Genomic DNA, 15,889 nt, shown 5'->3' with positions numbered 1-15,889 from the left:
AAAGGCTTTCTCCGCATCCACAAATATCAAAACTGCTTTAGTATTTATGTTCACTTCTAGTTTTTCCAAAATATCAATTATATTCCTCAGATTGTCAGACAAATGTCTTCCCGGGAGAAAGCCCGCTTGGTCTTTATGGATCTCTTCCCTCAACACTTTTTTCAATCTCTTGGCCAAAATGTCTGCAAAGATTTTGTAATCCACATTAAGTAGTGATATGGGGTGGTAGTTCTTAAGCTGAGTTTTTTCAGTCTCTGTTTTCGGTATAAGTGTAATGTACGCCTCTTTCCACAACTCTGGTGCCCTTTTCCCTTCCAGTATTTCATTGCAGACTTCCTTTAAAGGCTGTATTAACCACTCTTTCAGGGATCTATAATATCTAGAAGTCAGCCCATCCGGTCCTGGAGATTTGCCCAATTGCATGTTTTGGATGGCACCTTCTACTTCCTGTTCAGTTATTTTATAATTCAACATTAATTTACTTTCTTGAGAGATTTTTTGTAATCCATTTGTCTTCAGAAATCGGTCTATGTCCATTTCTTTCTGTGGCCTTGTGTGTATAGTTGTTTAAAATACCTCTGGAAACAGTTTCTAATCTCAGTTGGATTATGTATGTTCTTTCCTTCCACTTCTAAATTTGTGATAGTATTTAGTTTTTGTCTTTTTTTCATTTGCCAGGCCAGCAATTTCCCACATTTTTTAGCTGATTCAAATGTTTTTGTCTCATTTGTTTAATTTTCCATTCTATTTCCTGATTCATCATTTCCATATATTGTACTTGATACAACTTTATTTCTCTCAAAATCTCCTGCGACTTTGGTTTTGCTCTCAATTTCTTCTCACTTTCTTTTATTTTCCCCAAAATTTTGATTTCTTCTCATTTTGGCTTCTCTTCTTTATTGCGTTCTGTTGTATCAGGAACCCTCTCATGACAGCTTTGCTTGCGTCCCAGATTACTCTTTTTTCCACATTGGTGCTCATATTTATCTCAAAATAATCTCTCAAGGTTTTTTGGGCCTTCTTAAGCACTTCTTCATCTCTAAATAAGGTGTCATTCATCCTCCATCTAAAGGAGCCAGTTGATGTTAGTTTCAACTCCATCCTTACCGCATTATGGTCGGAGCAGGTTTTTGGGCAGATTTCCACTTTCTTTATCTTTGGTGCCATTCCTCTAGTTACCCATATTTGGTCAATTCTAGTCCATGTCATCTTAGCTTCAGAAAAGAAGGTTCCCTCTCTTCCCAAGGGGTTCTTTGTTCTCCAAGTGTCCACTAAATCAAAATTGTCTGTCATCTCAAAAAATGTTTTTGGTAGTCTACCATCCTTGGTAACTACCTCTCTTTGTGCCTTATCCATGTTTGTAGATACTACTCCATTCATATCCCCCATCAAAATCAGATTGTAATCCAAATAATCCAATAAGGTCTCATGCAACTTTTTAAAGAATTCAGATTTCCCCTCATTCGGTGCATAAATTCCTACTATCAAAAATTTCTCTCCTTGAACTTGAATTTCAATTACCAAAAATCTTCCTTGATCATCTTTAAAAATTAATTTCGGTGATAGTCTCTCCTTTGCATGTATCACAACTTCTCTTTTTTTAACTTTGTCAGATGAGATAAACTCCTGTCCCAATCTCTTATTAATCAGTAGTTTCCTGTGCAACCTTGTTACATGTGTTTCTTGTAAACAAATCAAGTCCAATTGTTACTTTTTTAATAAATGAAAAACACTTTTTCTCTTCCGAGGAGAATTCAAACCATTACAATTCCAACTTAACAGTTGCAGAGCCATGATGGGGTTACTTCGCTTTAGCTCCAACTGTGCCAAGTGTCTGTTCTTGTTCTGTCAGTGGTGTCTCTTTCTCTGGGCCATGCAATCCAAAAGATAAGTTTGCTATATCTAGTATTCCTTTTTCCAGTGCTTTTGGCTCTTCTCCGGATTCCACTTCTTTCTGTAGATCTTCTCCGTGATCCTTCAGAAACCTATCTTTGTCATTGACTGATCTTATTTTTATCTTTCTTCCTTTATATTTAAAGGACAGGCCTTGAGGGAATTCCCACCTAAAGATGATTCTATTTCTTCTCAGCAGGGCAACCAGATCTCCGTAATTGAGCCTTAAGTCCAAAAGATGTTTTGGAATGTCCTTGAATATCTCCACACTTGAGTCGTAAATTTCCAAAGTCTTTTGGTAATGCAGATTCAAGATTTTGTCTCTTTCCTCTTTTGTTCGAATGGTAATCAAGCAGTCTCTCACCTTGTTCCTCCTTCCTCCTCTTCCAAGTCTAAATGCACTCACTATCTTAAATTCTTCCCCAAATCCTGTTGCCAGAAATCTGTAAATTCCTGCATAAGAAAATCAGCCAAATTGTCTTTCTCGCGTTCTGGTACAGCCCTGATTCTTAAATATCTTTGTTTCTCTTTCAATTCAATCATAGACAATGTCAAACCGTGGTCCTCAAGTTGCTTATATACCGGCGGTATCTTCTCTTGAGTAGCAGTTGCTATATCTTTTGCTTCTTTCGGGTCGAAGCAGATTCCTGTAATAATTTTTCAATAGACTCTGTGTTGCTATTCACCTTCTGTCCCAAATTATTGATGCTTGTAGTATTCTGGTCAATTTTAACTGATGCTTCAGCTACTTGTTTATTTGTTTCAGCTACTTGTTTAGCTAAATTTTCCAAAGATTCATTAATTTTTCCAAGTGCCTGTGCCAGAACGTCTTCGGACGACATAACCATTGGTTTAACCTGTGGAGGTGCAGCCCCTGGTATTCCAGATGGTCCAGATGTTGAAGCCCTTCGCTGCAACGCGGGATCTGTCCAATAGGGTCTGCCAGACCTAGTAATTTTTTCCTGCGCCAACTCTAGCTTTCCTCTTCCATCTGCCATAACACTCTCATGAGAATCCAAGGTCGTTCCCACGTCTGGAATTTGTTTTGGAATGGAAAGTTCCTCTAGCCCAGTTGTTACTGTAGCAATGTCAAACCTCCTCTAGGGGGACACAGTAACAGCCAAAGCTTGCAACTTTTAGAAAAGAAAATAGTCCTTATAAGTCCCCCAATTCACAAAAAACAACAGTTTCAGTTGCACTTAATCAGTTACTTTAAAACCAGGAGAAGTTCAGAAACACTGTATCTCTTTTGCAGAGTTAGATGTCAAAAGTCCTCTGCTTACCGATAGGCTTTCCACAGAGCAGGGCAGTCCGTTCCCAGGTTTTAGGCGGTGGATTTTAACTTCCTTTCCCCCTTTTTTTGCAGATAAATACAGTTCAAACCTTTCCCCCCTCCTCTCCTGCAATCCGGAGGGGAGATCGCTTTCCAGATGTTAAGATTTAAGTCTTTTTTTTCAAACGTCTTTCCAAGTTTCCGCTTACAGTCTCTTTGCTTTGATCTATTTACAAGAAAGGAAGGCAGACTTCCTGTTTATACCTTCCCGCTTTGGTGCCGAATTAGCTTATTTTTTTCTTTTAGTCCAATTTAATCCTACTCATGGGTAGTTGCTTTCAAAGTCAAATTGTCCCAGGAAGAAGTCAGCGCTCTCCGATAACGGCTATGCCACTTCACTCCGCGGAAGAAGCAGTTGACTCTCAGCACCGCGCCTCTCACCCCGTCTTGCTCCGGAGCCCTTAAAAGGGTCCCTTCGCAACTTGGGGGGGGGCGCAAAAGGTGACCACCGAGTCCCCACGTTCACAGGCTTCACCCGCCTGTGATTTTTAAAGGGTCCCCGCTTCACCGCAGCGGTCAGACCCGATCCCGCGGAGCTGGTCCCTCAGAGACTCAGAAGGAATCCGCCGTTATCGATGGCGCCAACCCGGAAGTCAGGATCCCTTGACTTTCAACTGCCTCACCTATAGCTTAAAAGGGTCAGCCAGATACATCCTTCTGGGAATCTTAACAGGAAGGATTCACAAAGGTGATGGATAACTCCAACTGCTGCTGTATTTGAATCATAGAATCATAGAGTTGGAAGAGACCACAAGGGCCATCGAGTCCAACCCCCTGCCAGCAGGAAACACCATCAGAGCACTCCTGACATATGGTTGTCAAGCCTCTGCTTAAAGACCTCCAAAGAAGGAGACTCCACCACACTCCTTGGCAGCAAATTCCACTGTCAAACAGCTCTTACTGTCAGGAAGTTCTTCCTAATGTTTAGGTGGAATCTTCTTTCTTGTAGTTTGGATCCATTGCTCCGTGTCCGCTTCTCTGGAGCAGCAGAAAACAACCTTTCTCCCTCCTCTATGTGACATCCTTTTATATATTTGAACATGGCTATCATATCACCCCTTAACCTCCTCTTCTCCAGGCTAAACATGCCCAGCTCCCTTAGCCGTTCCTCATAAGGCATCGTTTCCAGGCCTTTGACCATTTTGGTTGCCCTCCTCTGGACATGTTCCAGTTTGTCAGTGTCCTTCTTGAATTGTGGTGCCCAGAACTGGACACAGTACTCCAGCTGAGGTCTGACCAGAGCGGAATACAGTGGCACTATTACTTCCCTTGATCTAGATGCTATACTCCTATTGATGCAGCCCAGAATTGCATTGGCTTTTTTAGCTGCCACGTCACACTGTTGGCTCATGTCAAGTTTATGGTCAACCAAGACTCCTAGATCCTTTTCACATGTACTGCTCTCAAGCCAGGTGTCCCCCATCTTGTATTTGTGCCTCTCATTTTTTTTGCCCAAGTGCAATACTTTACATTTCTCCCTGTTAAAATTCATCTTGTTTGTTTTGGCCCAGTTCTCTAATCTGTCAAGGTCATTTTGAAGTGTGATCCTGTCCTCTGGGGTGTTAGCCACCGCTCCCAGTTTGGTGTCATCTGCAAATTTGATCAGGATGCCCTTGAGTCCATCATCCAAGTCGTTGATAAAGATGTTGAATAAGACCGGGCCCAAGACAGAACCCGGTGGCACCCCACTAGTCACTCTTCTCCAGGATGAAGAGGAACCATTGATGAGAACCCTTTGGGTTCGGTCAGTCAGCCAGTTACAAATCCACTGAGTGGTAGCATAGTCAAGACCACATTTTACCAGCTTCTTTACAAGAATATCATGGGGCACCTTGTCAAATGCCTTGCTGAAATCAAGGTAGGCTACATCCACTGCGTTCCCTTCATCTACCAGGCTTGTAATTCTGTCAAAAAACGAGATCAGGTTAGTCTGACATGACTTATTTTTCAGAAATCCATGCTTACTATTGGTGATCACAGCATTCCTTTCTAGGTGCTCACAGACTGTTTGCTTAATGATCTGCTCCAGAATCTTCCCTGGTATTGATGTCAGACTGACTGGGCGGTAATTATTTGGGTCCTCTCTTTTCCCCTTTTTGAAAATAGGGACAACATTTGCCCTCCTCCAGTCTGCCGGGACTTCGCCTGTTCTCCAGGAATTCTCAAAGATGACTGCCAGTGGTTCTGAGATCACATCTGCCAGTTCTTTTAATACTCTTGGATGCAGTTCATCTGGCCCTGGAGACTTGAATACATCTAAACTAGCCAAGTATTCTTGTACTATCTCCTTAGTTATTCTGGGCTGTGTTTCCTTTGCTGAATCATTTGCTCCAAATTCTTCAGGTCGGGCATTGTTTTCTTTATCGGAGAAGACTGAGGCAAAGAAGGCATTGAGGAGTTCAGCCCTTTCTGTGTCCCCTGTTTGCATTTCACCATCTTCTCCTCTGAGTGACCCCACTGTTTCTTTGTTCTTCCTTTTCCTACGAACATACCCATAGAAGCCTTTTTTGTTGCTTTTAACCTCTCTAGCCAGCCTGAGTTCATTCTGTGCTTTAGCTTTTCTGACTTTGTGTCTACACGTGCTGGCTATTTGTTTGAATTCCTCTTTGGTGGTTTCCCCCCTTTTCCATTTTTTGTACACATCCTTTTTTAATCTTTTTTTTTTTTTAATAAATTTTTATTGGTTTTACAACATTTTTAAGAAAAACAAACAAACACAAAAAATGACAAACATACACGAATAGTTTCAAAGATATTTTCATAAACCTCTTTTCTTAGACTTCCCCATACCCCCCCCTCTCTGCATCCCAATGTACATATTTGAACTAGCAACTCCCAATTGTTACTTTCTAATCTCTGTCATCTTAGTCCTCTTTTATTGTCTAACCTTGTATCCCTGTACCCTATTGCTTCTGGCAACCACAACATTTTAACATTCATTCAGTTTATAGTAGTCCTTAAGATAGCTTTTAAATTTTTTCCATTCTTCTTCCACCGTCTCTTTTCGTTGGTCACGGATTCTGCCTGTCATCTCAGCCAATGTCATATAGTCCATCACTTTCATCTGCCATTCTTCCAGAGTAGGTAAATCTTGTGTCTTCCAATACTTTGCGATGAGTATTCTTGCTGCTGTTGTGGCATACATAAAGAAATTTCTATCTTTCTTTGTCACCAATTGGCCGACAATGCCCAAGAGAAAGGCCTCTGGTTTTTTAGGAAATGTACATTTAAGTACCTTTTTCATTTCATTATAGATCATTTCCCAGAAGGCCTTTATCTTCGGGCATGTCCACCAAAGGTGATAGAAAGTACCTTCAGTCTCTTTACACTTCCAACATTTATTATCGGGCAAATGGTAGATTTTTGCCAGTTTGACTGGGGTCATGTACCACCTGTAAACCATTTTCATAATGTTTTCCTTTAAGGCATTACATGCCGTAAATTTGATACCGGTGTTCCATAACCATTCCCAGTCATCTGACATAATGTTGTGTCCAACATCCTGCGCCCACTTAATCATAGCCGATTTAACTGTTTCATCCTGTGTGTTCCATTTCAACAGCAAGTTATACATTCTAGATAAATTCTTAGTATTGGGTTCTAACAATTCGGTCTCTAGTTTTGATTTCTCCACCTGGAAACCGATTTTCCTATCCTGTTTAAAAAATTCCATTATTTGGCGATATTGAAACCAATTTTCTACTTTGTGCTTCAATTTCTCCTGACTTTGTAGTTTAAACTTGTCTCCATCCTGTTCTAAGATTTCCCAATACTTCGGCCATCCGACCTCCATATTGAGTTTCTTCACTGCTTTAGCCTCCACTGGTGACACCCATCTAGGGGTTTTATTTTCCAATAGGTCTTTATATCTTATCCAAACATTAAATAATGCTTTTCTAACAATGTGATTTTTAAAAGTACTGTTAACTTTGTCATACCAAAGATATGCATGCCAACCAAAAGCATTATTGAAACCTTCCAGATCCAAGATGTCCGTGTTCTCGAGGAGCATCCATTCTTTCAGCCAGCAAAAAGCTGCTGCCTCATAGTACAATTTTAGGTCCGGCAGGGCAAAACCCCCTCTTTCTTTAGCGTCCGTCAGTATTTTGAATTTAATTCGGGGCTTTTTGCCCTGCCAGACAAATTTCGAAATGTCTTTGTGCCACCTCTTAAAACATTCCATCTTGTCAAGAATCTGCAAGGTCTGAAACAAAAATAACATTCTAGGCAATACATTCATTTTAATTACTGCAATTCGGCCTAACATTGACAGTTTCAGATTTGACCATATTTCTAAATCTTTTTTAATTTCTGACCAACATTTTTCATAATTGTCCTTATACAAATTGACATTCTTAGGTGTTAAATAAACCCCTAGGTATTTCACCTTCTTGACCACTGTCAAACCTGTTTCCTCCTGAAATTTCTCCTTTTCCATATCTGTTAGGTTTTTCCCTAAAACTTTAGTTTTTTGCTTATTCAACTTAAATCCAGCTACCTGGCCAAATTGTTGTATTATTTCTAAGACCCTTTTCGTACTAGTGTTTGGCTCTTGCAAAGTCAATACTAGGTCATCTGCATACGCTCTTAACTTATAATGTTTAGCTCCGACCTGCACACCTTTGACCTGCTGGTCATTTCTTATCATATTCAGCAACACCTCCAGAACCGAGATGAAAAGTAATGGGGAAATTGGGCACCCCTGTCGTGTTCCTTTTTCTATCTTAAGTTCCTCAGTCACAACATTATTTACAATCAGTTTAGCTTTTTGTTCAGAATATATTGCAGCCATACCATTCTCAAAACCCTGGCCTACCCCCATCCCATGAAGATTCTTCCTCATAAAACTCCAAGAGATGTTATCAAAGGCTTTCTCCGCATCCACAAAGATCAATACTGCTTTAGTGTTTATATTCACCTCCAGCTTTTCCAAGATGTCTATTACATTCCTTACATTGTCTGCTAGGTGTCTTTTAGGGAGAAAGCCTGCTTGGTCTTTATGAATCTTCTCCATCAAAACTCTTTTAAATCTTTTTGCCAAAATGTCTGCAAAAATTTTGTAATCCACATTAAGGAGTGATATTGGGCGGTAGTTCTTGAGTTGGGTCTTTTCAGTCTCTGACTTTGGTATGAGTGAAATATATGCCTCTTTCCACGATTCAGGTGCCCTTTTTCCCTCAAGAATCTCATTACAAACTTCTCTTAGTGGTTGAATCAGCCATTCCTTCAGCGATTTGTAGTATCTAGAAGTCAGTCCATCTGGTCCCGGAGATTTGCCCAGTTGCATATTCTGAATGGCAGCCTCTATCTCTTGTTCTGAGATTCTCTGGTTCAAGTCCATCTTACTTTGCTGAGAGATATTTTGTAATCCATATCTTCCAAGGAATTTGTCTATATCTTCTTCATTTTGCGGGCCTTGGGTGTAGAGTTTTTTGAAGTAACTTAAAAAGCAATTTCTAATTTCATTGGGTTTAGATATGTTCTTTCCATCCACCTCTAGGCTTGTAACTGTATTTAGTTTCTGCCTTTTCTTCAATTGCCATGCCAAAAGTTTGCCACATTTATTTGCTGATTCAAAAGTCTTTTGCTTCATTTGCTTTATCTTCCATTCAATCTCTTGGTTCATCAATTCCATATATTGAGTTTGATATAACTTGATCTCTCTTAAAATGTCCTGAGACTTTGGTTTTGTTCTTAATTTCCTCTCTCCTTCCTTTATCATTTCCAATATCTTCTCTTTTTTCTCATTTTGTTTTTTCCTCTTTATTGAATTTTGTTGAATCAAAAATCCTCTCATAACCGCTTTACTTGCGTCCCAGATCACTCTTTTCTCCACGTCGGTCCTCAAATTTATTTCAAAATAGTCTTTTAGGGTCTTTTGGGCCTTCGTGAGAATCTCCTTATCTCGAAAGAGGGTGTCATTCATTCTCCATCTAAATTGACCAGTTATTGTGGGTTTCATCTCCATCTTCACGGCGTTATGGTCGGAGCAAGTTTTTGGGCAGATTTCCACTTTCTTAATCTTTGGAGCCAGTCCACTAGTAACCCAGATTTGGTCAATTCTGGTCCAGGTCATCATTGCTTGGGAGAAAAAGGTTCCCTCTCTCTCCAGAGGGTTCCTTGTTCTCCAAATGTCTATCAAGTCCATGTTTTCTGTCATTTCGAAAAAAGTCTTAGGGAGTCTCCCTTCTTTAGTGACTGTTAGTCTTTGTGCCTTGTCCATATTAGTGGAGACCACGCCATTCATGTCTCCCATGATTATCATATTGTAATCCAGATAGTCCGTCAAAGTTTCATGAAGTCTCTTAAAGAAGTCAGATTTGCCTTCATTTGGTGCATAAATTCCAACAACTAGAAATTTTTCTCCTTGTACTTGTATCTCCACAGCCAGATATCTCCCTTGTTCATCTTTGAATATCATTTTTGGAGCCCATTTCTCCTTCACATATATTACCACTCCTCTCTTCTTAACTTTGTCTGATGAAATAAATTCTTGTCCTAGCCTTTTATTTGTGAGTAATCTCCTGTGGGCTCTGGTTATGTGAGTTTCTTGTAAACATATCAAGTCCAGTTGTTCTCTGTTCAAAATATGAAATACTTGTCTTCTCTTCAAAGGCCCATTCAGTCCATTACAATTCCAACTAAGGAATTGCAAAGCCATCTTGTTATTTTCTTAAGGCTTCTCCAACAGCTCCAAGTTGTTGCTCTTCTTCTGATGGTGGTGGTTTTTGTCCAAACGAGAGATTCAGGATATCCAGTGCTCTCCTCTGTTCTGCAAGTACGTCCACAGTCCCCTTCTGTAGGTCCTCCTGGTATCTTGCCAAAAATTTGTCTTTATCTTGAATTGTCTTTATTTTCACTTTCTTTGCCTTGTAGTCAAATGACAGTCCTTGTGGGAACTCCCACCTGAAGCGGATAGAATTTTTCTTTAACAAAAGAACCAAGTCCTTGTAGAAGTTTCTTAAATCCAAAATGTATTTTGGTATGTCTTTAAAGATCTGTACAGCTGAATTTCCAATTTGCAAGGCCTTTTCAAAGTGTAGTCCTAAAATTTTATCTCTTTCCTCCTTAGATCTGAGTGTGATCAAACAATCTCTCGGTGTCTTTCTATCTTGCTTTTTACCCAGTCTAAAGGCAGTTGTGATTTTGAATTCGTCTTCCTCAAGGTCCCAGCAATCCGCAAACTCCCGTGTCAAATATTCCACAAGGTTGTCTTTTTCATTCTCCGGAATCAGTCTTAATTTTAAGTTCCTCTCTTTCCTCTGTAACTCCCACAAGGCCAAAGTTGCATCATGCTCATAGACCTTCTTGGCAAGTGGCTCTAATTTCTCCTGCGTCTCTCCAGCAGTGGCTTTGGCCTCTTCGGCAATTTGACGCGTGGTGGCGTTCTCCTCGACCAGTTTGTTTATAGATTCTGTATTCTGGTTTAATCTTGTTGATATTTCTGTTAATTTTTGTGTGTTCTCTGAAGTCTGTTTTGTCAGAGACTCCAGAGTCTGGTTTATCTTAAGCAAAGCTTCTGTCACAGCTTCCATAGAAGCGGCTGCTCCTTTGTCTTGTCCTGTTGTTCCAGCTAATCCGGCTGTTGCGCCTGAGATTGAGCCTCTTTTCTTTGCTTGTTGCAGCTGCAACTGTTGTTGTTGTTGTTGTTGCTTGATCTTGGCTCTTGTAACTATCTCTTCTTGTGATCCACTCATGTCAAGGTCAATTCCCACGGGATTTATTCTCCCTTGGAAAATTCCACTGTCTTAGGCCGTGCCGGACTTTACTTTATCCTCTAGAGGGAGCAAATCAAAATGGCCATAGAAGGAAGTTTCCAAATACAAGAACAAAGGAGACAGTCCAAGATGTAAAAAGAAAGGAGATTAACACAGTCAAAGTCAATGTTGCTAAAGTCTTATAACTTCCAATTGCCACAGTTGCCCAGTATACTGTTTATACTGTTTCTTCTTATAATATACAAAAGTCAGGCACTGTGGAAACTTTGTATCAAAGTGTCACTTCACAGGGAAAAGTCAGATCAGTGTACTAAAAAGGCAGACCGTTTCAAGCTTTCAAATAGATGAGATAGCAGAGGTTTTTTCCTCCAAATAAATCATGCAGTTGTTAGTCAAATTCACCTCCCCTCTGCCCTGCTTGCTAGAGGGGAGATCAAGGGTCTAAATGTCCGGTTTATATGATCAAAGAGCAGGTCTAAACGGATGCAAGTTTAGAGTTCCGTTGCTTTCACTTTCATGCAGTCGGGGGGAGGCAGACTTCCTTTGTTTAAATCTCCCCGTTTTAGCCCAATTTCTGAAATTTAAAGGGTCCCGATTGTTTTCCAGCTCTTACTCAGGGGAATTCAGTCCAAATTTTCTTTTCAGGAAGGAATCGGCGCTCTCCGCTTATGGCGACGCGGCTTCACTTCGCAGGCTGGGTAGCGACTCTCAGCACCGCGCTCTCTCCCGATGTCGATCCGTAGCCTTTAAAAAGGCTCTTTCACGGTACCGGGGGGCGCGAAGGTGCCCACCGAGTCTCCTTGTTCTCAGGCTTCAGCGCCTGGGATTTTAGGGGTCCCCCGCTCGCCGTAGCGGGTAAGACCCGAACTTGCGAAGCAGTCCTTCTCCGGAGCTCGGAGGTAGGACCGCCATTAAGCACTGGCACCGACCGGAAGTCTCCATCCTTTTTTAATCTTAACTCAGTTAAAAGTTCTTTAGATAGCCACCCTGGCTTCTTTAAGCACCTTCCATGTTTCCGTCTCATTGGTATTGCCTGACGTTGTGCTTTTACTATCTCCCTCTTAACAAACTCCCAGCCATCATGAACTCCCTTTCCTTTTAGTATTACTGTCCATGGGATCTCACCCAGCACTTCCCTAAGTTTTATGAATTCGGCTTTCTTAAAGTCAAGAAATTGAGTCCTAGTATGCTTGGCTGCTCCTTTCCGCTGTATAGTAAACTTCAGAAGAGCATGATCACTCGCGCCTAATGATCCTTCCACTTCTACCCCACTAACCAGGTCATCAACATTGGTTAGGACCAGATCTAAAATGGCTGTTCCTCTTGTTGCTTCTCCCACTTTCTGGACAATGAAGTTGTCTGCAAGGCCAGTGAGGAATCTGTTTGACCTTATGCTCTTGGCTGAGTTTGACGTCCAACAAATATCCGGGTAATTGAAGTCCCCCATTACTACTATCTCCCTTCCTTTTGCATGCTTGGCCATCTGTTCCAGGAAGGCATCATCTATGTCCTCCGTTTGGCTTGGGGATCTATAGTAAACTCCCACAATGAGATCTCTGTTATTCTTCTCTCCCTTAATTTTGACCCAAATGCTCTCACATTGGCTTTGAGGTTCTAAATCTTGGATCTCTTCACAGGTATACACATCCCTGACATATAACGCCACTCCTCCTCCTTTCTTGTCTGGTCTGTTTCTCTGAAATAGATTGTATCCCCCCATTATTACATTCCAATCGTGGGACTTATCCCACCAGGTTTCAGTGATGCCTATTATGTCATATTTAGTTTGCTGTACCAAGAGCTCAAGCTCATCTTGTTTATTTCCCATGCTTTGCGCATTAGTGTACCGACATTGAAGTCCATTAATCATTCCCCCGTGTCTCTTATTTAAGGATTTTTTCCTCCCACCACTAGGTCTGCGTGCTGTTTGCTCCATTTGGTCTATGACATTTGGATGATCATCTTCATCAATTGATAGACTCCTACCTTCAGGAGCACTGTCTCCTTCCCCCACATTAGTCAGTTTAAAGCCCTCCTGATGAGGTTTCTGAGATTTTTGGCAAAAACATTTCTCCCAACCGTTGTGAGGTGCACCCCATCACTTGCCAGAAGTCCATCTTCAAGAAACTGCAGTCCGTGTTCTAAGAATCCAAACCGTTCCTGTTTACACCATTTGCGAAGCCAGCTGTTCACTTCCACTATTTTCCCCTCTCTCTCTGGGCCACGTGGTTCAACTGGGAGGACAGACGAGATGACAATTTGTGCATTTAGTTGCTTCAATTTCCTGCCGAGAGCCTCGTAGTCTCTTTTGATCTTCTGGAGGCTATTGCTTGCAGTGTCATTGGTTCCCACATGAACCAAGAGGAAGGGGTATTTGTCAGTGGGTTTTATGATTCCTTGCAGTCGTTCAGTTACATCTTGGATCTTAGCCCCGGGGAGACAGCACACTTCCCGAGACATCTTGTCAGGCCCACAGATCACTGCTTCTGTTCCCCTCAGTAGGGAATCCCCTATCACGACTACACGCCTCCTCTTAGGTTTGGTCGGGGTTTTTCTGTCAGCTGTCCGTTCCAAGGTCGCCTGCACATTCCCTGAGGACTGACTTTGCTGCTCGTCTTCATATACCTGATCGACTGTAATGAGGGAGAGTTCCTCAAATGGAGTCTGCTCTTCGTCTTCCATGCTAGGGGAGAGGACCTCAAAGTGATTGTGTATTTCTAAACAATCAGAGCGAACCCTGGGCCTCCTACTTCTTTGAGTCACGTTTCTCCATATATCTGGCTCCTGTGTTGGTGAACTAGCCTCCTTCTCAGGGGAGTCTCCTGTCTCCTCCTTGGTGGAGACGGTGTGCTCTGTTGCTTCCAAGAAGAGCTCCAGCTCTCTAATTCTTTGGAGCGTAGCTACACGTTCCTCCAGTTGCTGGACTTTGTCTTTTAAGAGGGCAATCAACATGCAATTGCTGCAGGTAAAGCTGCCTGCAACCTTTGGCAAGATGGCAAACATTGCGCAGGAACTGCAGGCGACTGCAGCTGTTCCCTCCCCCTCCATCCTGAGAACGTGTCGTTGGGGGTGGCTACAGCGGTCCTCCATCATAAAAAGTGTGAAGACAGGACAAATAACTCCCCCCACAAGAAAAAAACCTAGGTCTCCCCAACAAACGTTTGAGACTAGCTCCCCTAAATGTAAAAGATGGATCAAACTGCGTGCGCCGCTGCCCTGCTAGGTCTGATAAGCTCCTCCCACAGCTAATCCCCTGCCTCAACAGAAACCCTGCCCCCTCTGACCTTTGCACAGGGAGAACAGCTAATCAGCCACAAAGAAACACACACACACAAGAAAACCTTTTTTGCTCCTTCTTCAACTGCTGCCCTGCTAGGTCTGACTTCATTTAGCTCTCAAGACCATGATTACCCAGTTTCCTTTTGAAAACCCCTAAGCCAGTCTTATGGCAGTGGGCCTCATCTATTATTTTTCGTACCGTGTGGAAAAGTCATTTCTTGTGTCTGGCTGAGCCAGAGGAGAGAAATTTCCCTTGTCTATAAGGTTGCAGGCCTAGGCCCCACTTTTACGAGAGAGCAAGCCCATTGAATTCAACAGGACTGCCCAGTAAACCTGTTTAAAATCACATGATGCTGCTTGCTTTGCATCTGTGGAACTGTCACTTGGTCCAGAATCTGCCTAAACCAAAATGCTTGGATGTGATCCTGTTGAAGCAAATCCAAGTTATGTGTCTTAATTTAGCTTACAGATGGATGAAGTTGTAATAATTTTTCTCTCCTTGCCAAGCATCCACCCAGTGGGTTCAAGGAAAAAACAAACCGATTCATCATCAAAACTGTGTTTTCTTGTTTTATTAAGAAAAAGGGTTTGGAACTGTTTGTACGTTTAGCTATGGGACTCCCACTAATAACTCTCAGGTGTGAATTGCGCTCCTGTAGAAAGAGTACTTTTTTTCTCTGAGCAAAATTTATGTGGTACAATTGCTTGATCCAAACAAGTAATTGGGGATAACTGTTTTAATAAAACAGAACGAACATTTTAATGTGTTTTTCTTCCTGCCCTGGCTGTATGGAGTAATTTAAGATGTCATTACTTTTTAAATCATGCAAATTATAAATTAGTATTTTCCTGCTTAGCAGCGACAAAAACTGGTTATGTAACCACTCCAAGAGGGTGCAGGGTATGTAGTTTAAATGAGGGCTATTTACCAAGCACAGTATTTGGTTCAGACCCTGATTCAACATTTCAGAAAAGGGCACAATTCAGTCCGAAGTGCTTCAAAGGCTGTCTGATGCAACTTGCAGAATACCAGTTCAGAAAAGCAATGCTTTGTGCCTCCCCTATTCACTATTGGGGGGTGGGGGTGGCCTATCCAGTTTTAAAACAATGGAATGCCTCCTGTTGTTCTCTTACTTGTTCTACATCAATATCCCACCTTTGGAGGTAGAACAAAGGATGGGACTTTCATCTCTGCAAAGTAGGCCACATTTAGTGAACACGAAGGTCACCTCTCCGTCCTCCAGGCAAGCAAGAGGGATCATCACAGTTCAAGGACATCTTCCAGCTGCCCAAAAGAACTCCCAGGGCTGGAGAGGGGGTCGGCCTGGGACGGAGAGTCCGGAGGGCCACATTTGGCCCCAACGCCTGAGGTTCCCCACTCCTAAGGTAAAATGATCTCAAGGGTATCTCCTTCACCGAATCCTTGAAAATTGCTGGTGGTCTTCATCATGACAGGCCCTTTAATAAACTCCCCCCCCCTAAAAAACATACATTAATTGTATTTTAAAAACCAAAATCTTGCCTTTATATTGAGAAAGTTAAAGGCATATTTATTTTCTTCAGCACTGGCAACATGAAAAAAGGTGTGCTGTATTGTGGAAAGGGAGGGCCCAAGCCAAGCCACTGAAAAAGGACTCTTAATTTGTTGGTTCTCAAACTTTTTTCT

This window comes from Podarcis bocagei (genome assembly GCF_964188305.1).
Source record: "Podarcis bocagei genome assembly, chromosome: 15".
NCBI lineage: Eukaryota > Metazoa > Chordata > Lepidosauria > Squamata > Lacertidae > Podarcis > Podarcis bocagei.
This window is presented reverse-complemented; position numbering follows the sequence as displayed.